Here is a 24,241-nt window from a genome sequence, read left to right on the forward strand (position 1 = left end):
ATTGTCACATTTAGGAGACTAAATGTACATCCAGCCCATTATCCGGTGCATAGCAGGGGACCAATCTTACCTTTGGAGATTCAGCTCAATCTTTGTGGCCTGTGGCTTCCCACTATACCCTGGGCTCATGTCATTGTAGTATTTGCCACACTCATTTTCTAAGAGGTAGCATCATCAAGAAACCATAAAATAGAATAAGTCTCTTGAGATCAGAGACTTTTCTGTTTTCAGAGCTTTTCTGGTTTCCTAATAGTGCTACCTCTGAGAAAGAAAAAATTAACTCATATACTCAATTTGGTCTGCATCTATAATGAAAGTGGAAGAGATATTTAAGCCAATTAAATGTATATTTTTGAGGGCCTTGGATTTCAGGCAAAGACTTGGCAGTGTAGTAGATGTCAAGTATGACATGAATTAAACAAGGAACCTGACTGTTATGGGTTGAATAATGTGCCCTCAAAATTTATATGTTGAAGTCCTCACTTCCAGTATCTTGGAATATGACTTTATTTGGAAATCAGGTCACTGCAGTTATCATTCAAGATGAGGTCATCCTGGAGTTGGGTGAGCCCCTAATCCCACTGGCATTCTTACAAAAAGAATGCCATACAAAGAATCAGATATGCATATCAGGAAAATGTCACGTGAAGATGAAGGCAGAGATTGGGATGATGCCTCTAGAAGCCAAGAATGTTAAAGATTGTCAGCAAACCACCAGAAGCGAGGAGAGAGACGTGGGACAGGTTCTCCCTCCCAGTTCTCAGAAAAAAAAAACTCTACTGACACTTTCATCTGGACTTGTTGCTTCCAGAACTGTGAGACTATACATTTCTGTTGTTTAAACCACCCAATTTATGGCAATTTGGTATAGCAGTTCTAGCAAATTTGCACACTAATCAGTCAACTAAGAGATAAGATACAAAAAAAAACAGTATGTTGCAGTGTGATGAGGCTAATAGTAGCATCTGTGCAACCTACAGATGCAGCACAGAGACAAGAAGGATTGGCTGTGAGTTTTGGGAATGAGATCTACACAAGTAGGGGGTACTGGTGAAAGGAAAGTTGCACAGAAGAGTTGCGTGAGTCAGGTTTTGAAAGCTAAAGATGATGAAGACTGATCTCTCTCTATGGCGGTTATGGCAGTCACAGATAAAGCCAACTGCTGTCCATTATTACTCCTATTTTCTCTTAAAAATCTTTGGTGGGAGCTGTGCAGAGAGGCCTTAACAGATATGGGAGCAAGCAAGTGGATTTGGGGCCTAACAGTGGCATGTGGTAAGCAGCCTGTGATCTTGCACCAATGGGTGTCATTCCACTCCCATCCCCCACCTCTGATGCAGCACACCCTTTGTTCTCCCCTTTCTTTTTTCTTTTGAGTAAATCTGTTTACTACCCAGAAAAACGAGGAAGGAATAGGCCAGTTGCCCAGGGCAGATGGTGCAATGTTAACAGATGACACACAGAAAGCAGAACTCCTCAGCTCCTATTTTCCTTTTACATTCTTCAGCAAGGCTCTTCAAATGAAATAGAACAAAAGAAACATCATCAAGAAGAAACTGAAACACAAGTCCACGAGAGATAGTGAGGGAACCCACTATCTGGTTGATTTAAATGGTTTCATGTCTTCAGATCCAAATGAGTTATAACCAAATAACGAAAGAACTTACAGAAAACACCAGTGAACCACGAAGCAGACATTCTTTTCAGTGATTTTTCAAAAAGAATTTCTAGATAATTTAAAATGTGCTTCAAACCTAGAGAAAGGCAAATGTTGCTCTCATATTCAAAGAAATATAAAAGATAAACTCACAGAAAATACCAGTTCATCCTGATTCCCTGAAAACTCTTTTTTGTTATTTTATTTTACTTATGTACATACAAACATACAAAGAGGAAAGGAGGGACCAAGGGGGAGAGAGAAAATGAAGGAAATGGGAGAGACACAGAAAGAGGGAGAGAAAACAGAGCAGAAAAGATAAAAAAGGGAGAATAAGTTTATTAGCTTTGTGAAAATTACATTGAGTTTACAGCACTCAATTTACCTATGGTTGTAACTTCAATAATCCTGCAAAATTTTATAACAGTCAATTAAATAAGCATGATATGTGCCTTGAGAAAATTAAGGAGATGATTAATAAGAACTAGAGGTTAATAAGAAAAAATCGTGCTAAACTTGGAGCTTTTTTCCTTCCCAATTTCCTTTGCCTTGTATTTTCTTGTTTCCCCAGTGTAAGAGATTCCCCCTCCATTTTTATTTCACCCAGAGATGCAGCACTACCTACACCAAACAGAATGTGAACGTCTGCAAGTTCTACACAGTATTTCCTGGAAGCTAACTGGATCAGAAGAAAAGGCAGTGCTGATCACAGAGTTTACCTGTCAGTCCCCAAACTGTATTTTCTATTTTCCAAGTTCCTCATCCTGAGGCTTTCTTCCCTTTCTTTTTCTGTCAGTATCCACAAATCCTGGGCTTCTTCCTTATCCACTTCCCTCTTGTTCCTGTTCTGATAATCTTCCCAGTACACTTGTCCATCCAAGAGCTGGTTGCTGGCTTGCTTTGGTCAGATGACTCCTCCTAGGGTCTGGGTCCTTGATTGATAGCTGGGACCAGGAACCTCTGAGCAATCCATCCCTCCGATGCAGACTGTTCTTATTCACTACGCTTAATACAAATTCCAGTTCCCTTCTCACACATTGGGCTCATTTCTGCTTCTTGAACTATGTCATTATTTTCCCTTTATTCCATATTATTTGGACACCAACTCTTCAAAACACATCATTACCCCAGGATTAAGAGCCTGGGCTTTGGAGTAAGACTGTGCTTTTTATCTCTAAAAGTTATAAATCAGATCATATTTCTCTCTTGTTTCAAATCTTCCACAAAGTTTTCGCCATGTTTAGAATAAAATCCCAACTCTTTACCATGACCTGTAAGGATCTAGATAATCTGGCCACTGCCTACCTCTGTCATCATTGCACACCACTCTTTACCTTTTTTTTTTTTTTTTTTAATATGCCTTCTTTCTGTTTTTTAAACCTGTCAGGTCTGTTCTTGCCTCCCAGCCTTTATACTCTTTTCCCTCAGATCATCACATTCCTGGATTGTTCTATTCATGGAATTTTCAGCTAAAGTTTCTTCTTGGGAGAACCTTCCTGACTACTCTGTCTAAATCAGTCCTCTTCTCCCACTACCAGTTAGTTCCTGGCACTTTATGGTGCTGTTTTGTCTTTGTGACACTTAATATCCTCTAGAATTACCTTGTGCATTTATTTGATGACTTTGTTTATTTCCCTTGCCTTGACCTCCCAGAATGTAAGTACCATGAACGCGGGGTCTCTATCCTCAGCCCTTAGACAGTTTCTGGTATGTAGTAGGTACTCAATAAATACAACAAATCAGTGAATGCTTGCTCCATACTTCCTGTGCTACATGGCTATGAGCTAATTGTTTCCATGGGTTTTAGTTCCTTATCTTTACAATGTGGTTGGCAACTCCTGTTTCACTGGGATTTTGTGAGTGTTGAATGAGATTACACAGGTAAGATGACTAGAGCGGAGTGGGGAATAGAACAGGCACACAATAACATGAAGGGTTATTATGATATGCCAGTCTCCATGGAATGCCATAGGAATACAGAGATGATTCTAACAAAGTCCTTTTCCCAGAAGTTCCCGGTCATTATGTTTGAGCAGACATTGGAGTTGCTGCAGGCCTTGGACACCACACCCCACTTTCCCTGTTGAACCTCTCCTGGGAGCCAGACTCTCCCAGGGCCTGTCACATCTGGTTGTTGGGTCATGTTCCTAGGCCTGATTATCCACGTAGCCTTGTCTTATTGTGAATAAACAACCAAGATACACTGATAATCCCCGAGATTACAAAACTAACCCAATCTTCTTTTATGGATGAAGCTATTAGACAAGTATTTCTAGGTATAACACAGGGTCTTAATGTCTCTGTATTTTAGCAGAGAATATGACAGACATTTAGATATTATAGATGAATATGAGAATATGCCTCTTTGACATTAATTACTGTTTAATTAGATAAACCTGAAAAACTCCCAATGTTTTAAAAGTTTAAAAAGCACTCTTAAGATTACAAACAGTAATGAAGATTCATAGGTAGAAGACTGGAACATTGAATTATAATTTGATTTGATTATACAGGGGGTGTCTACTTTATTCACTTCTCTACCAGTCTGTTGTCACAGTATCCTGAAAGATGTGAGCCTCTGAGCCTAGTATCTCTGTCTTCTGATTATCTGAACATAGTAAGAAGGCTACAAACTGACGTATGTAGCATGATACCATTCTGCTGAAAAATACATATTCATACATGAAAGAAAAATAGCAGAAGGACACCAACATGTTAACAGTAAAAATAATATTTCAGTCTTTTTTTCCCTATGCTTTTCAAACTGTACTGCTGCTTTGACTCCTTATGACTTTTGTGGGTGGAAAAAAACTAATACAAATGAATTGCACACTTTTACAGGATGGGAGAAGGACGACCTGTGAACTTTTCTTGTTAGAAAAGTCTCAGGGACTCAGGTGATTGTCAGTCTCAGAGCAGCCATATCTGAGACGAGGACCAAGGACCAAAGACCAAGTAGCAGTTTCTGAGACAAGGACAACCTCCAGAACAGGTGGGGAGTAGTTCCCAATGGTGCATCATGACAGGTCTCGGTCCCATCTTTTAAGAATTGTTATTATTTTGAAGTTAAGGTGAAGTAAGCTTTGGCTTAATTTTAAGAATAAATTTCTTATAAGTATAGTTATGGAGAGAATGACCATTTTGTTAGATAGCACAGTCCATCTTCAGCAGGTGGCCTTTCTCGAACAGAGATGCTAAAAAGAGGATTTCCATACTGGATAGGGAGTTGGCCAAGATGATATTTTATATTTTCTTCTAGGTTAGTAGACATCATTATCAAATCTGCCACTCTTTCTTCTTTATTACTTATACTATATGAGATGGATATTATTTTCATTAGTGAAGAAATTGATGCTTAGACAGGTGAAATAATTTGCTGAATACTCAAGATCTTGCAAGTTTCTTAGCTGGGATTTGAGCTTAGATCTACTTGGCCTCCAAGACCAAAATATTCTATGGTGTTCTGCTACTTTCCAATCTGTGATTCTGTACTCACTTCTTCACTTTCTTTTTCTCTTCTCTTTGTAGATTTCCACATTGCTTTCTTTCTGTTTCCATGACTTAGACAACAATAGCATCTGGTAATATATTTGGCTTTGATTTGGTTCTTGGTATTGATATTTAAGGCAAAGAAATAAATGGATGACTCTTGGATAGCAGAGTCATTATTTATTATTATTATTAATTATTGTTTTTGATGTAGCTGAAGAGATATTGGGTTATAATCTTAAAACTTCCAATGATGAGTGTCTAGAAAAAACAATCTTAAGTGTTTGAAGATTATTCTTTTTTAATACTGAAACTAACAGTATGAGGCTTTCAGTAGAAAAGTAATAGGAGACAAATTGACAGCAAATTGAAAATAAAAACATCTGTCTTAGTGCTGTTCTCATTCTGGTTCCCCACATTTCTTTTCTTTGAAGGATGTAGCTTCTTCTTTTTGTGTGGAATTGCCAATTCTTCTACATGGATTAATCCCAAAGAGTAATTTCTCTGCACATTCTCCACCACACAGTAGCTCTTCATTAGGATGCCTTGATACTCTGGTGTGGTGCCACCACATGTAAGTTACACTGAGCTCCCTGGGACTTGCAGAAGCAGGGCCCATTCTACATATGCTTCAGCCCCACTGTCAAAATCGTTGTAGTGGTGGCTCCCCGCTCCATTTGAATTCTGTTGCTGCAGCAACGAACTCAAGAAGAGCTTCTGTATGGGAATAGAGCTAAGGAGGATGTTAAGGCTCAGGCGAACTGACCCCTTGACAGCCTAACATGGAGGCTTTTATCTTTGAATTTAACACATTTGTCAACTTGACAGGAAGCTTGGGCTGCAGATTCCTGCCCTTGTGAGACTCTGAGGCCCGGCAGAAAGAGCCCAGGCATGGGAGTCAGACTCACAGGAGGGTGTGGGGGTAAATCCTGGCCATGCAACTTCCTGCGCTAGGATCTTATTTCCCCTGGCTAGAATTCTATCATCTATAAAATGGGATAATAATGACTGTTCATGGGATTTTAGAGAAAATTAAATGGTTAATTATGCAGAAACAAGGATGTGGAGATAAACGGGAATACAAGAAAAACAATAGGTTAAAAAAAAAAAATCATAGCCCTGCTTCACAAATCTTTATGCCTGATTTTTACCCTACTCAAATGTTTGTGAACTGTTGTGGAGATATAGTCTTTGCCTGAGTATTTTGTCAGGCTCAAAAGAGCAGTCTTTCAATCTGAGCAGTTTGATAATAATGCCCCCAAAACACCGTGGGATTACACATGAAAATGAATGCCAAGGAAAATAAATAAAATTGATTAACAAAGAGTAATTGCTATTTAATCACAATTTGGGAAACACATTTTTGCCCTTTATTACAGTCATTCTGTGCTTTAAACTATTGGGTTTTGTCAAAAGAACATACACTTGCAGTGCTTGAAAGTGAAAAATAATACATTTTTCAAGCGTTCACCATATCAGTGTCAGAATGGCAATGAAAGTAGTTATTAAAAACCTTAGCTGCACTTTCAAGTAAGAAATAAAGTAAAACATAAATTGCTTTCATGAAATGAAGCTAGTTACCATGATCAATGGTCAATAATAGTATGTGTTATTTATTCTTCCATGGAGCAAGGGGCAAAGAGGTTTGAAAATGAGTGGTTAAATATCAGTCTATTTTATTTAATAAGTGATAGCTATTTCCTACATTAAACAAAACTCCATCTACTTATCCAGAGCTCACATTTCAGTCTCAAATTCAGCTTTGGCTGAATAACCAGAAGCCATCATTGTGGGCCTAAGCTGGGAGATTTTTAGTAAGGATTCTGTGACATGGTCAAACAGAAGACCAAATGGATTTGGTGAAGGCTGGATTACTTACACAAAGTCCAAAGATAAATTTAGTTGAAAATTGGTCACAGGTAGCCTTGCAGTCTCAAAGGGCATTTCTGACTAGACAAACAGCGTCTACCAACATCCCCTCCACTGAAATAAACAGCCGAGTGTTCCCTTGCCACAGGCTGGGTAAATACTAACTAAACCGTCTGCCTGTATGCCAGTCGGAGCAACACTCCCTATTTTTTAGCAAAATATTTTTCCACTCTGGCCATCCAAGAAACTCTCCAAATCCAATACATTTCAGTGGAGTTTTTAGGCTTCTCGATTTTTCTCACTATTTATAGCTTTCAGATGTTGGCAGGTACGGGACTACATTTTCTTCAGAATAAAGTTATAAACGGCAGCAGTGCTGTTTCATCATATGCCACACAGTATTAAGTCAGTATTAAAACAATCTTTCTTCTTTATGAATGTCAACATTGACAAAGGCTAGAAAACAAAATAAATGCCTCACCAATATTATATCAGTGGCCATATTTATATTGTGCAGAGTTTTGTGGAGTGAGAAAGTGGAAATGGGATCCAGAGGGAAAGCCCAGTCTGTTCAGGGGTAACGTCTGTTCAGGGAATAGCATTTGTGAGGCTGAAGTACAAAAGTCCAGGAGGCCAGATCTGCCCCTTCTGTGAAACTAAGGCTGAGCAGGGCATAAAAGGAATGTAACAGTGCCTCCAGGCATATAGTATTTAATAAATTACCAACTGCTTGCAAACACAACACCTTACTGGTCCTTAGAACAACCTTGGGCAATAGAAGAGGTAATTATTCACCCCACTTTATGGATGAGGAAACTCAGTTTCAGAGAGATGACTTAACCGGGGTTACCTTGCTAGAATGTTGTAGAGCCAGAAGTGGAGGACCAGTCTTCCGATGGCTAACTTTGCTTTTCTTCCCCAACTGACACTGCTTCTCCAAGAATTCAGCCCATGGAGCTTTCCCAGGCTCACCGGAGTGACAGTCTATTCACATGTAAAGGCCAGTGAATAAAGAGAAAGAGACAGTAAAGGGATGGGTTAGAGAATAAAGCGCAATATTCCAGTTGCTAGAAAAGGATTATATTGGGCAGATTAGGAGGTGATAGGCACATCTGAAATGTGGAAAAGTTGAGTTTAAATCACCAGTTTTGTCACCAACCAGCTAGGTGACCTTTGGTGTCCTCATCTTTAGAGCTTTAAGGACGTCCTTAACCTTGGGGATTGTGGTAAAATCACCACAATGAAGCCTTTTGGGGTCACTTGAGAGACAATCTTTAAGATCTTGCCCTAGGCCACCTGTGGCAGGATTCATCAAGGAGGCATGATGTGAACTAAGGAACTATAGCAACAGAGAGGGAAAGGAGAAGGGAAATATGGACAGGGAAATAGTTGAGTCCAGTTATGGTGGCAAGGGTGGGTGTGCTGCTTATGTGGGAGAGTAAGGAGATACTTGATGGATAGGTGATACAATACAAAAACAAAATATGTGCAAAGTTCAACCATTACCAAGTCAGTTTTATCCATAGAGTTAATCAGTCTGGACATTTCAGGTCAAAATTTACTCCTTTAACCAATTATCAACACAGTTGTCCTAAGTCTTCCTTCTTTCCCTCTCCCCTTCCTCCTGCCCTCCTTCCTTCTATCTACCTTCTTTCCTCCTTTCTTCCTTTCTGCCTCTCTCCTTTCCTTCCTTTCTCCCTCCCTTCCCTCCTGCCTTTCTCTTCCTCTCTCCTTTTCTTCCCGCTTTCCTCCCTCCCTTCCTTCTACTTTGCCTGCTTGTAGACACAGATTTCTCTGGAGTATATTTCAGGAGGGGTGGATTTGTTTGTCTAGGGCAGGGCTGTCAAATACAGGTCATGCATGCTGCCACGCCCCTGCCATGACAGACAATGCTAATCAATCACTGTTCTCTGGGCATGATCTCAGGATTAATTTCAAGGTGCATGGGTTGGTTAGAGTTGGCTCAAGTGACGAGAGTTGTTTGCCAACATAAATCTAGGACACAAATGGATCAAATATGGCTTTCCATTTTCAAAAAGGTTAAAGTATACTAGAAAATATACTTCCTTTAACCTTTTAAAACATTCCACCCCCACCCCCTACTGTTTTAATCTCAGCAAGAGCCTCAAGCAAAAATAGACAAATGTTATTTGAAGACATCATTTAGTGAAGCGAGAGTCTAGCAAAGATTTTTTAGAAGCCTGAATATGTTTCATGAATGAATATCACCTTTTGAATATTTTGTCATACAAATTGACTTCTGGACATTTTGATGTTTGCTTCATGTAAATTTGAATTTCCCTAGTGCTAAAATTTGGTTTCTCTGCTTTAATGCAAATACATTATATGTGTACATAGACGTGGAAGTTATGAGCTTAGTTTCTGAAGCCTATGTTGGAACCCCAGCTCTGTCTGTTTCTAGCTGAGTGCCCTTGAACAAGTTAATGTTACCTTTCTAAGCTTCAATTTTCTCATACTGAAAAAAGTAGTAATCATCATTGTTATCTCACAAGCTTATGGTGAAGAGTAAATGAGATAATTCATGTGTAACATTTAGCATAGTATCTTGCACATAATAATACTCCACAAATGTAAGTTTGTGTGTGTTGTATGTAACTACTACTGTCTATCCAGGGTGAATTAAGGACTCTGATGCTTATTGAATTGTTTGGCTAAATGTTACATTTCTTTGCTTTTGTGGGTTTAAGTCGGAGTTTTAATGCTACTTGAATTCTGTTTTGTGGTTCTATCATGATTTTTTTTGTGTGTTTAAACTCCAAGAAAAATGTCCTCTTTTTTGGTAGCTGATATATTCAAACCACCAGTGCTGGAAGAAAAATAATCTGTCATTGAAGTAGATGAGAGTTGACATGACAGACTGTGCACTCTATCTTAAACATTCATAACATGCATAATATGGTCCCCATGGAATGAAATAACTCCTTTAGAGTCTTTGCAGGCCCTTGTATCATGGGTCTCCTAGAGCGAAGCCATTACAATTCTAAAGCACCTATGCCTGCTTGGGGAATAAAACATCAAGGGAAAAAAAGGCATTTCACATACCAAACAATTGACATTTCTATATTGTTTTAGATGTGTGTGCATACATGTGCACAAAAGTATGTGGATGATGCACATAGGTGTGCGGTGTTTTGAACTCTGGTGTTTGATATATTATTGCTTACTGGCTAGAAGTAACTTCTTCAGAATCTGAAACACTTGAAATCCTGATTTTATTACGTTATTGGTCATGTGATTTTGAAAAAGCTCCCTGTTAAAAATCTTAGGTAACTCATATTTAAAATGTGGATAACCATATCTTCATACTCTTTCATAGGAAGGATAAACTCATGTGAGATAATACATGTAAAATATATAGTAAATATTTGGCACATTTCAATCTCTCCAATAATAGAGCCATTAATAATGATAAATAAGTAAAACAAGTAATTAAAATAATGTCCATGGCAAGGCAAACTGGTTTTCAGCTTCATTATTCAATGTCCTGCTTTGATTTTTATTTTATAGAATAATCATTTGCTAGCTTAAGTAATACATCATTCCTTAATTATAACTGTCAAGTGAAGACTTCACTAATTTATGCCTCTTCAGAGAAATATAAGCACTTGAGCAAATAACTAATATTCTGACCCTGAGTTTCCTAATCTAATAGGAAAGTCTATCTCAGTGACTGCATTCTGTCATAGCCATTCCTGTTGAAAGGATGAAATGAAATAATGGATTTTACAGGTCTGTGTGAGGCACAAACTGGCCATACAACTGGAGAAAGGATATAAAATTGTATATACTTATGAAATACTCAAATATTAATAGGCAGTGTCTAAAGAAGACCAGAACATTTGAATAAACAAACAAATAATCAGTCCAATAGCCAAGTGGAGATTTTTATATTTTCTAAGTATTCTTCTCAATTGAAAGAGTTGACTTGTGCAGTGCATGCACTGCATAATGACATTTTGGTCACTAAGTGTGAATATATGACTGTGGTCTCATAAGATCATAATATTGTATTTTTACTGTACCATTTTATGCTTACATATGTTTAGATACACAAGTATTTCCATTATGTTACAGTTGCCTATAGGATTCAGTATTCAGTACCGTGACATGCCTTATAGGTTTGTAGCCTTGGGGCAATAGGCTATACCATATACTCACTTGTGTAGTAGGCTATACCATCTAGGTTTGTGTAAGTACACTCTGATGTTTGCACAATGATGAAATTGCCTAATGATGCATTTTTAGAATGCATCCCTTTCATTAACTGATACAGGTCTGTATTTGTTTTTAATAAGAAATTACAGTACATGGTAAATTTTGCCTTTAACATTTTTTTGGGAATAAATGGCATTCCCAAAAAGCCTCTTGGGCTTGTAACTATGCTATATTTCCATGTTAGCTACATCAAGATAATAACATTTGATCAACACAGTCTACTTGGAGTGACCAGATACTACTGGGTCTCTGTTGGTCACACTACTGTGGATATGCAACAACAAACAGATTTTGCCAGATATTCCAGTATAAACAGCTTCTCTGCTGTCAAAACCTAGAGTTGAAGTACGGAAAGGGGATATTTCAACCTTCTTCATACTCCAATAGAGAAGGAGCCATTATTATTTACCCAACTTTTCAAAGGTAAACATTAAATCAATTTAACAATTTAATTTTAAGAAGAGTGAATTTGAAATTGGGAAACAAATCTACCATTTACTTCCATGTATTTTTTCTGACATCTGTAAAATAAGGCTAATGATACCCACTTCACAAGACTCTTATAAAACATTAAAAAATTTTCCTGAGAAATTCATTTGTACATAACAAAATACTGCAACTATGTAAATTAGTAAGATATTAGCCTAGTCTTTTTAAATTCTCATTGAGGTTGTGCTTATTTTGTGGTGTTTAGAAATTTACTTGAATCGTTAACTCATTCAGGTTAAAATTTGGCCTCTGGAGCAAAAAAACTGTATATTTGCACTCAATTATATCAAAAAACTAGTGTTAAGCCCAGCTGGTTCTGTCCGGGAAAGATAACAGTGGCTGGAGCAGCATCCAAAGAGCCACTGGTGTAATGGTACACCCAGGAGTTGGGGAAAACTTTCGGCCTGGATGTCAGCAAGGAGATCATGCACAGTGCTTCCAAAAAGATGAAACTTTAGATGGGCAGAAATCAAGGGACCAGCTAAAGCTGGGTAGGAGGAAAGGGAGAGACAGACAGGAATTTCCTGTATTTGCTGAACCTGACACAGCTGCGGAGGTAAAACACCTTTTAATTTGCCCAAAGCATGAGAGAACAGCAACTCCTTTAAGAAGAAGACAAAGTTTGTCAATTTACACACAAGAGGGGGACCTTGCAGTCTGCTCCCCAGTTGCCATCCTTGTGATTGCCTGGGCCAGAAGTACAAGCTCATCAGTAGCTCTCTGATCTGTGGGCCTGTTGTTTGTGAGCAAGAGGGTGCCAGCCCTTGCTTATTCTGTGTCACAACGGTATGTACTCACGAAGAACAGGATATTTTGTAGCATGACTCAAATGAGAGCCAGAAACTGCTAAAGAAGCTTATGTCATTGATAGAGAATTCTGGAAAGGTGGACAACTCTGCCAAGGACTTTCTATGTCATCGAGAATTTCAAATTATGTCTGGTCTGGAGAAGGATATCAAGCACAAAGACAGGCTGTTAGAGTTGGATAGAGCTAGTTTTCAAAGGACCCAAGTCACTGATGCTGATCAGATTTTTTGCCAGTGACTCTAACCAGTGGTTGTCCAAACTTGAGTGGGAAACCCAATGAGAAGCAAGAAGAGGAACTGAGAGAACTTCAATATGCCTCTCGACTCTCTAAGAAGGTCACCATTGACTTTACAGCAGGAAGATCCTGGAAGAAGAAAATCCATTAGCAGAATATCACAGCAGACTAGACGAGACAATACAGGCCATTGCTAAGGAAACCTTGAACGAGACACTGACCCCATTTTGTATATCTCCTGAAGAGCCTTTGGGAGTTCCGGTAAATCTCAGCACATAGCAGTCCCCTCCCCAGTGGGTTGACCATGCAGGTGCAGCCTCACAGAAGAAGGCTTTCCATTCAGCAGGATTGGGACTAGAATTCAACTCATTTCAGTACTTCTTGTGAATCCAGGATCAAGACTTTCAGGGAGGTTTGACAGTGGCTCATGTCTCTCTATACATCAGCTCTGGGTTTCTCAGCTTGTTAGAGGGATTAGAAAATGATGGAGTGCAGATCCTGGTACATCTCCCACAGAGGACAACTTTGGATAGCAGTCCTAGCCAAAACCTCCTACTGCCTTCAAGAAGTCTCAGAACTCCAGGTTAGGTATCATGTTCTTCATAGGAAAGATGTGGAATTCCCCAGTAACTATCCATCAGGTTGTCTTTTGGGCTGTCTGGACCTAATTGCTTGTTTCAGAGGCAATTTAAAGAGCAGTTTCCAGACATCAGTCAAGAATCATGTTCTCCGCTTGTTTTCATCTGCAAAAGTCCTCAGGAAATGGTTGTGAAGCTTCCTATTAAAGGAACCAAAAAAATCTGGAAACTGGATTGCAAGATCCATTAAGGAGCAAAGAAAGGGTAAATGAAGCAGAATAAAGATTTCGGACTCAGGAGAAAAGAAACCATACAGCACAGTGGAGTTTGGTACACTAAAATTGCCATCCACTAGTTTTTTGGAATTGAAGCAGTAGAAATCTAAAGGCTTGGCATTAGGCTTGAATCTCTCAGAATTTAAACTCTTATCAAAATCTATATATTTTTCTTAAGGTGTAGGATTCTTATTTATGTAGTGGCTCAAAATCTTTGAATACATTATTTATTTATATTTATATTTATATATTTTTTTTTGAGATGGAGTCTCGCGCTATTTGTTGCTCAGGCTGAAGTGCAGTGGTGCAATCTCTGCTCACTGCAACCTCCACCTCCTGGGTTCACACCATTCTCCTGCCTCAGCCTCCTGAGTACCTGAGACTACAGGTGCCTGCCACCATGCCAGGCTAATCTTTTGTATTTTTAGTAGAGACAGGGTTTTACCGTGTTAGCCAGGATGGTCTCCATCTCCTTATCTCACGATCTGCCTGCCTCAGCCTCTCAAAGTGCTGGGATTATAGACGTGAGCCACCGTGCCCGGCCTGAATACATTATTTATTAAAAAACTATTTGAAAAAAAAAGTTCAGGGTATTTCCTATTATTTGCAGATTAGTGAGGCTACAACCTTGCGGGTTTCTAGATAAAAAATTTTCTCTCTCATCTTTCTTTTGACGTGGGAAAATACAAGTAAGATCATGGCAAAACATGAAAAGAGGAAGAGGAGAGTGCTGTATAAGACACTGGTTGAGAGCAAGAGGTATATAGTCAGATAGAACCAAATTTTAATACCACCTCGGTTACTCACTAAACTCATTGTTGTTTATAGATTAAATTAGGTAATACTTCTTAAAGACCTTTTCAAATCTGTGCTAAGATGATACCTTCCTACAAATATCAGAAATACATGAAAAAATATTAATACTCAGTTGTCTTTCAGGTAGTAAGTGAATCCCCTTTTTCTTATGCAAGGGAGATGCCTCAACTTTAAAGTGCAAGATGTGGATCAAGCAGTAGAGAAATGGAAGATTATAGTGATGACTATTGTCATGAGTCCTTGAAAGGGGTTGAGACACAGAATTAGAAGTGCAGGGTGTAGAATTTCTAAAATTTACCTTGAGATAATGTGAAAACTAAAAGATCATTAACAAACGATGACCACACACACACACACACACACACACACACACACACACTTGACCCTTGAACACTGTAGGGGTTAGGGACACCAAGCTCCTGTGCAGTCAGAAATATGGGTATAACTTTTGATTTCCCCAGAACTTAGCTACTAATGGCTGACTGTTGATTGGAAACCTTACTGATAACATAAACAGTACATTAACAAATATTTGTATGTTGTATGTATTATATATTGCATTCTTACAATCAAGTAAGCTAGAGAAAAGAAAATGTTATTAAGAAAATCTTGAGGAAGAGAAAACGTATTTGCTATTCATTAAGTAGAACTGGATTATCACAAAGGTCTTTATTCTCATTGTCTTCATATTGAATGGGCTGAGGAAGAGGAGGAAGAGGAGGGGTTGGTCTTGCTGTCTCAGGGATCGCAGAGGCAGAAGAGGTGGAGGAGGTGGGAAGGGAGGCGGGAGGAGCAGTCACACTCAGTGTAACTTTTATAGGTAACTCTTGTGCAAGTGCATCAGTGCAGTTCAAATCCATGTTATTCAAAAGCCGACTGTATATACATAACTCTATAGAAGTATACAATTTAATACATCATTTACTCACTGTACAGGTTTACTCATTGTAAGTATGGCTTCGTGATTTCTAGGAATTTTGTAAACTGTACAACCATAACAAAAATTCAGTTTTTTTTTTTTTTTTTGAGAGAGAGTCTCACTCTGTTGTCCAGGCTGGAGTGCAGTGGCATGTAACCTCTGCCTCCCAGGCAGGTTCAAGTGATTCTCCTGCCTCAGGCTCCCAAGCAGCTGGGATTACAGGTGTGTGTCACCACGCCTGGCTAATTGTTGTATTTTCAGTTGAGGTGGGATTTCACCACGTTGGCCAGGCTGGTCTCCAACTCCTGACCTCAGGTGATCCACTGGCCTTGGCCTCCCACAGTGCTGGGATTATATGTGTGAGCTACCACATCCAGCCAACGATTCAGTTTTAAAGTACTTCTATCATCAAAAAATTGTTAATATCTTGGTCCCTTTTGTAGTCAATCACCACTCCAAAATTAAGTTTCAGTCCACCAATATCTGCTTTCTGTCTCAATAGTTTTATCTTTTTCAAAAATTTTATATAAGTGTTACACTATATATTTTTTGTACATGGCTTCTTTCACTTGGTGTAATGTTTTTTAAGTTTATTCATATTGTAGATACATCAAAAGTTTATTCATTTTTATTGCTATATAGTATTTCATTGTATAGATACACCATATTTTATCTGTTCACCAAATGATAAACATTTATGTTATTTCCAATTTTTGTCTATTATTAATAGTGCCACTATGAATGTTCACATATAAGTATTTGTGTGGACATACGCCTTCTATTCTCTTGGATAGGTATCTAGGAGTAAAATTTGCTAGATTATATGGTGTCAGTTTATTTTCGGTTGCTATAGCAGAATATCTGAGACTGGGCGATTTCTCAAAACAACAAGAGATTTATTTTGGCTAATGTTTTTGAAGCTGGGAAATCCAAAATTGGGTGGCCACATCTGATCAGGTTTAGATGAGGGCCGTGTGCTGCATTTGAACATGATGGAGAAGAGGGAGGATAAGTGGGCATATGTAAATGGGAAAAAACAGTAGGGGCAGACTCACTTTATAATAACCTGCTCTTGTGGTTACTGATCCTGTCCCTCAAATTTACTCAGTCCCTTGAGAATTAATCTAGTCTTGTACAGTTATATTAATCCTTTTTTTTTTTTTTTTTTCCGAGACGGAGCCTCATTCTGTTGCCAGGCTGGAGTGCAGTGGCACGATCTTAGCTAAATGCAACCTCTGACTTCCTGGTTCAAGCGATTCTCCTGCCTCAGCCTCCCGAGTAGCTGGGATTACAGGCATGCACCACCACACCCGGATAATTTTTGTATTTTTAGTAGAGATGGGGTTTCACCATATTGACCAGGATGGTCTCAATCTCCTGACCTCGTGATCCGATCGCCTCGGCCTCCCAAAGTGCTGGGATTACAGGCACGAGTCACCGTGCCTGGCTGTATTAATCCTTCTTGATGACGTAATCACCTCTTAAAGACCCACCTCCCAGCACTACCACACTGGAGACCAAATTTGAATTCTGGACAACACACTTAAATAGTAGCATATGGTAAGTGTGATTAACTATTTAAGAAACTATCAAACCATTTTCTGAAGCATCTATGCCATTTAGTTTCCCATCAGCAATCGATGAGGGTTTCTGTTTTTCCACATCCTCATCAATGCTTGGTATTATCAGTCTGTTGGATTATAGCCATTCCAGTAGATGTGCAGTGTATTTCATTGTGGTTTTAATTTGCATTTCTCTAATGACTAATGTTGTTGAGCATTTTTTCATGAGTTAATTAGTCACTTGAATGTCTTCTTTGTTAAAATATCTACTTAAATCTTAAACTATTTTTTCTCTTTGTATTATTGAATTGCAAGAGTTCTTTATGTTTTCTGTATATATAAAACTCTTTTATAAGATATATAATTTGCACATAATCAAATCATATATCTGTAGCTTGTCTGTGACTTGTCTTTTTATTTTCTTAATGGTGTCTTTTGAAAAATAAGTTTTAGTTGTTGATGTCACAGTTTATGATGTTTTTCTTTTATGGATCTTGCTTTTGGTATCATGTCTAAGAAGTCTTTGCCTAACAAAAGATCATAAAGATTATAGTGTTAGCTCTTACATTTTTAGTTAACTTTTGTCTAAGTTTTACATTTACATTTTTTAAAACATATAAACATCCAACTGTTTCAACACCATTTGTTGAAAAGGTTACACTTTATTCATTGAATTATCTTGGTATCTTTGTTGAAAATCAATTAGTCATAGAAGTAAGAGTTTATTTTTGATTGTCTATTTAGTTTCATGGATTGTTATATCTCTTCATAGACCAATACAACACTATCTTGATTATTGTAGCTTTATGAAAAGTTTTAAAATCAGTTAGTGTAAGTCTTCCAACTTTGTTGTTTTTAAAAATTGATTTGTTAATCTAGGTCCTTTGGATCTCCATATAATTCTTAGGATCAACTTGTCAATTTCTTCAATAAACTGGAAGAGCTCTCAGCCTTTTTCTTTTTCTCCTATGCTTTTAGTAATTTCATTAAAGGAATGCTGTTATGCTCAACATTACCAACCAGTCTCTGAGGCTGTATTCACTTTTCTCTCTATTCTTTAGAATAAATATCTATTAATTGATTATCAAGCTTATTGATTCTTGCTCTGTCATTTTCAATCTGCTGTTGAGCCTATCTTGGGCATTTTTCATTTTGGTTATTTCTTTATCAATTCTAGATTTCTAAAATTCCTCTTTTTAAAATAGTACACATTTTTCTACTGAGATTCCCTATTCATTGAGTCATTGTGATATTTTACCTTAATTCATTGAACACGAATTAAGCTCAAATGTTGTGCCCCCCCGAGTTAGCCTCTGTTGACCACTTTTTTTCCCCTGTGTATGGGTCACATGGTTTTTGGATTGTCTAGTAATTTTTGGTTGAAAATTGGACATTTTATAGACTGTAACAGATAATATACCAACTCTGAGTTCTGATTTTTCTGCTTTTTTCTTTTTCTTTCTTTTTTTTTTTTTTTTTTTGTACCTTGTCTGGACTTAAAATGCAAAATGTCTCCCCAAATGGGGAGCTGCTGATATCTCTAGTTAGCTTTTTATTCTTATTCTTGCTTTTTTAAAATATACTTTTTTTTTTATCCTAAATTACTAGACTAGGGGTCATCTCTGTGTCTGTGGTCAGCCAATGATTTGGGTAAAGGTTGTCCTCAAACACCCACAGTCCATGACAGTTTTACCTTCTGGCAATCAATATGCATGTGGTTTGGGGATCATATTCAAAATCAGCTCTTCCTCAAGTCATTTTTGGTTTTAACTTCTAACTAGGCCTCTCAGGTTTCCCCTGTGCATACCTGTAGTTTCCCAGCCAAACATGAGGAGTCAGAACATTTCCATAGCCTGTAAATGGTGCTCTCTTTTCCAGGATCTCCCCATATAAATATATGTCTGTGCACTTCTTACCCCAAATAAGACCATTATCTCAAACTAGTAAAGCTGTGGGCTTTCCTTGTTTTTCTTTATAATATTTGCTAAAGCTGCTGATTTTCTGCTCAACCTGCTTTGATCACCAAATGAGTCAGGGAGAAGAACATGGATGGAAATATCCTCAGGCAAGAACTTCACAAGCACCAGTTGTTTTAACCAAGAGCTCTAGAAATTTTCTAGAATAAATGTTTCTCAATTTGTAGTCTGCTTTTCGGTCACTTCACAGATCCTTGATATGGCTATTTATGATAATTTTGTCCTGTTTTTTTGTTTGTTTTTGTTTTTTTTTTTTGGAGACAGAGTCTCACTCTGTCACCAGGCTGGAGTACAGTGGCATGATCTCAGCTCACTGCAACCTCCGCCTCCCTGGTTCAAGCAATTCTCCTGCTTCAGCTTCCCGAGTAGCTGGGACTACAGGTGTGCACCACCACACCCAGCTAATTTTTATATTTTTAGTAGAGACAAAGAATTTTGTCCTGTTTTATACTTGCTTTATGAAGAGAAGATTTCTCTGACCTCATGCTACCATAGTTGGTAGTTTCCCCAGACCTGAAGATATATTTTCAATTTATAAATATGTGCTTTTAAAGATGTGCCTTCTACTTTCCTTCTTCTCTTTCTGCATATGAATATTTATTTAAGTAGATAAACATAGTTTTTTAAAGATCATCTATGGATTATCTACTTTGTGCATGATCCATAGTGACTCCATTCCTGATATTGCCTAGTTAGGTCTCTTGACTCAGACAAAAGAATTCTAACAAAAGTGCATCGCAGTTAAAGACAAGGAGTTTACTATGTATAAATTTATGTGTGTCTGTAATTTAAGAGCAAGTGAAATTTATTTGATCTGTGTTATCTGTTATGTCATAATTCACCTTTTAACTGCCAGAAAGCAACATTTTCTGCTTCACTTCTACTTGGAAAAGTGTTCTTGGGAAAGTGCACTGGGTGAGGGTACCTTAGGAAAATTTGATACCCCAAAAAATGTTTTTAAGCACTGTTCAAAAACCATTTCCTGGTATGTATACAGCACCATTATCACATTCTCACTTCTATACAAAGTGATGATTTTCATGTAGGACATTTGGAGCAAATATTAAGAAAAAATCTTTGGGAGGCCGAGGTGGTCAGACCATAAGGTCAGGAGATCGAGACCATCCTGGCTAACATGGTGAAACGCCGTCTTTACTAAAAATACAAAATATTAGCCAGGCATAGTGGCGGGCACTTGTAGTTCCAGTTACTCAGGAGGCTGAGGCTGGAGAATGGCATGAACCTGGGAGGCGGAGCTTGCAGTGAGGCAAGATTGCACCACTGCAAGTCAGCCTGGGCAATAGAGTGAGACTCGGTCTCAAAAAAACCCCCCAAAAACAGTTCACATTTGCTCAAAGTAGTGTCACAAAAGTACTACTTTTTTCATCAATTAAAACTGTAAAAAATAAAAAATATAAAAGTAAAAATAAATATGTAAAATATAAAAAATATAAAATGTTGATGATGTCATGGTACAAATAGTCTCAAATATTGCCGGTAGCAGGAGAATTTGGTTTTAAAAGCCTATTTAGGTATGCCAACACATTGGATAGACTAAAATAAATAAATACATTTCTAGAAACATGCAACCTATCAAGACTGAATCATAAAGAGATAAAAAATCTGAATACAACTATAACCAACAAGATCATTAAATTAGTAATGAAAATCTTCCTATCTTCCAGTAAACAAAAACTTAGGACCAGATAGCTTCACTGGAAAAGTTTACCAAACAATTAAAGGATAATTAACACCACTCCTCAAACCTCCAAAAAATGAAAGGGTGGGAGTAAACACTTCCAAACTTATTCTATGAGCCCAGCATTACCCTGATACCAAAAACAGACAGAAATACTTTCAGATAAGGAAACTGTAGACTAATATCTTTGATGGATATAGATGCAAAAACCTCAACAAAATCTTAGCAAACCAAATGTAACAGCACATTAAAAGGATTATACATCATGAGTAGGTGGGATTTATCTTGAATTAATGCAAGGATAGTTCAACATATGAAAATGAATCAATATGATATACCACATTAACAGAATAACAGAAAAAGACCATATGATTATCTCAGTTGATGCAGAAAAATCATTTGACAAAATTCAACACGCTTTCATGATAACAAAATGAGAACAGAACGAAATTACCTCACTGTAATAAAGGCATATATGAAAAGCCCACAGCTAACTTCATACTTAATGGTGAATAATTGAAACCTTTCCTTCTAAGCTCAGAAACAAGTCAAAAGTGTCTACTCTCACCACTTTTATTCAACATATTACTGGAAGTCTTAACCAGATCAGTTGATTAAGAAAAAATAATAAAGGCGTACAAATTGTAAAGGAAAAAGTAAAACTATCGTTGTTCACAGATAACATGATCTTATAAACAGAAACCCTAAAGATTCTATAAAATAACTGTTAAAAGTAGTAAACAAGGTCGGGCACAGTGGCTCATGCCTGTAATTCCAGCACTTTGAGAGGCCAAGATGGGCGGATCATGAGGTCAGGAAATCGAGACTGAGATCGAGACCGTTCTGGCTAACACGGTGAAACCCCGTCTCTACTAAAAATGCAAAAAAAATTAGCCGGACTTGGTGGTGGGTGCCTGTAGTCCCAGCTGCTCAGGAGGCTGAGGCAGGAGAATGGCGTCAATCCGGGAGGCAGAGCTTGCAGTGAGCCCAGATGGGGCCACTGCATTTCAGCTTGGGTGACAGAGCAAGACTTCATCAAAAAAAAAAAAAAAAAAAAAAAAGTCAGCAAAGTAGCAGTGTATGAAATCAGCATGCAGATATCAGGTGTGTTTTTGTACACTAACAATGAATAATCAGTAAAGTAATTTAGGAAAACAATCTCACTTACCACAGCATCGAAAATAATAAAATACTTATAATTGAACTTAACCAAAGAAGTGAAAGATGTATACATGGAAATCTCATTTATGACAGCATCAAAAATAAAAAAATACTTATAATTGAACTTAACCAAAGAAGTGAAAGATGCATACATGGAAAACTACAAGACATTGCTGAAAGAAATTTGAAAAAACATAAATAAATGAAAAATATATTTTGTGTTCATTAATTGAAATAATTAATATTGTTAAAATGTTTATACTACCAAAAGTAATCTACAGATTCTGTGTAATTCCTATCGAAATGCCAGTGAATTTTTTTTTTTTTTTTTTGCAGAAGTAGAAAAAAATCCTAAAATTTATATGGAATTTTAAAGAACTTTAAGTAGCCAAAACAAGTTTACAAAGAAAAACAAAGCTACAGGTCTCATACTTCCTGATTTCAAAATATATTACAAAGCTACAGTAATAAAAAGTATGGTATTGGTATAAAGACAGATATATAGACCAATGGAATAGAATAGAGAGTTCATAAATAAGCCCTTGGATATATGATCAAATAATCTTCAACGGGGAATCAAGGTTACACAGTGGGAAAAAGTTTCTTCTACAAATGCTGTTAGGAAAACTGAAAAATCCACATGCAAAGCATAAAGTTGGCTGTTCTCCTTACAACATTCAAAAATTAACTCAAAATAGATACATGACCTACATGTAAGACATAAAACTATAAAACTCCTAGAAGAAAACATAGGTGAAAACTTCATGACTTTGGATTTCGCATTGATTTATTGCATATAAGATCCATAGACAGTGTAAGCAAGAATAGATAAATAAGACTATATCAAACTGAAAAAGTCTGCACAAGAAAGGAAGAAACCAAGAGAGTGAAAAGACAACATATGGAATGGGAAAAATATTTGCAAACCGTGTATCTGATAATGAGTTAATATTCAGAAAATATAAAGAACTCCTACAACTCAACAACAAAAACCAAGCAATACAATTTTAAAATAGGCAAAGGACTTGAATAAAGATTTCTCTAAATCAGCTTATAGCTGATCTTTATAAGATGTCCAAAAACAGATCTTCGAGACAGAAAATCAACAAAGAAAACTTGGACTTAATCTGCACTATGGACCAAATGGACCTAATAGATATTTATAGAACATTTCATCCAAGAACTGCAGAATACACATTCTTTTCCTCAGCACATGGGTTATACTCAAAGGTAGACCATATATTACGTCACAAAACAAGTCTTAAAACATTCAAAAATTGAAATAATATCAAGCATCTTCTCTGACCACAATGGAATAAAACTGGAAATTAGTAACAAGAGGAATTTTAGAAACTATATGAATGAATGGAAATTAAACAATATACTCCTGGATGATCAATTAAGGATTTAAGAATAAAATTGAAAAATTTCCTGAAACAAATGATAATGGAAATAAAATATACCAAAACTTATGGGATACAACAAAAGCAGTACTAAAAGGGAATTTTATAGCTATAAATGCATACATCAAAAAAGAGGAAAAACTTCAAATAAACAATCTTATAATGCATCTTAACTAGAAAAGCAAAAGCAAACAAAACCCAAAATTAGTAGTAGAAAAAAATATGAAAGAGCAAGCAAAAATAAATGAAATTGAAAAAAAATATACAAAAGATCAATGAAACAACAGGTTGATTTTTTGGAAAGTTAAACAACATTGACAAACCTTTAGCTTATGACAAAAAAAAGAGAGAGAGAGAGAGAGAGAGAGAGAGAAGACCCAAATAACTAAAACCAGAGGTGAAAAAGGAGGCATTATAACTGATAATGCAGAAATTTGAAGGATCATTAGTGGCTATTATGAGAAACTATAGACCAATAAACTGGAAAATCTAGAAGAAATGGACAAATGCCTAGACACATACAACCTTCTAAGATTGAACCAGGAAGAAATTCAAAACCTGAATAGACCAATAACAAGTAAGGAGACTGATGCCATAATAAAAAGTCTTCTAGTAAAGAAAAGTCGAGAACCTTATGACTTCACTACTAAATTCTAGCAAACATTTTAAAAAGAACTAATGCCAATCCTACTCTAAGTATGCCAAAAAGTAGAGAAGAAGAGAAAACTTCTAAACTCATTCTACAAGACCAGTATTACCCTGATACCAAAATCAGACAAAGACGCATCAAAAAAAGAAAACTATAGGTCAGTGTCTCTGATGAATATTGATGCAAAAATTCTCAACAAAATACTAGCAAACCGGATTTAACAATACATTAGAAAGATCATTCATTATGAACAAGTGAGATTTATCCCTGGGATGCAAGGATGGTTCAACACATGCAAATCGATCAAATGATAGATCATATCAACAGAATGAAGGATAAAAACTATATGATCATTTCAATTGATACTGAAGAAGCATTTGATAAAATTCAACATCCTTCACGATAAAAAAAAAAAAAAAAA

At 37.0% G+C, this 24,241-nt stretch overlaps 1 pseudogene; it reads left to right on the plus strand.

Annotated features, from left to right (window-relative positions):
- Positions 1-1,136: 1,136 nt before the first annotated feature.
- LOC113224971 lies at positions 1,137-13,140 on the plus strand (annotated as a pseudogene).
- Positions 13,141-24,241: the final 11,101 nt, after the last annotated feature.

This window comes from Piliocolobus tephrosceles, chromosome 5 (assembly GCF_002776525.5).
Source record: "Piliocolobus tephrosceles isolate RC106 chromosome 5, ASM277652v3, whole genome shotgun sequence".
Classification (NCBI taxonomy): domain Eukaryota; kingdom Metazoa; phylum Chordata; class Mammalia; order Primates; family Cercopithecidae; genus Piliocolobus; species Piliocolobus tephrosceles.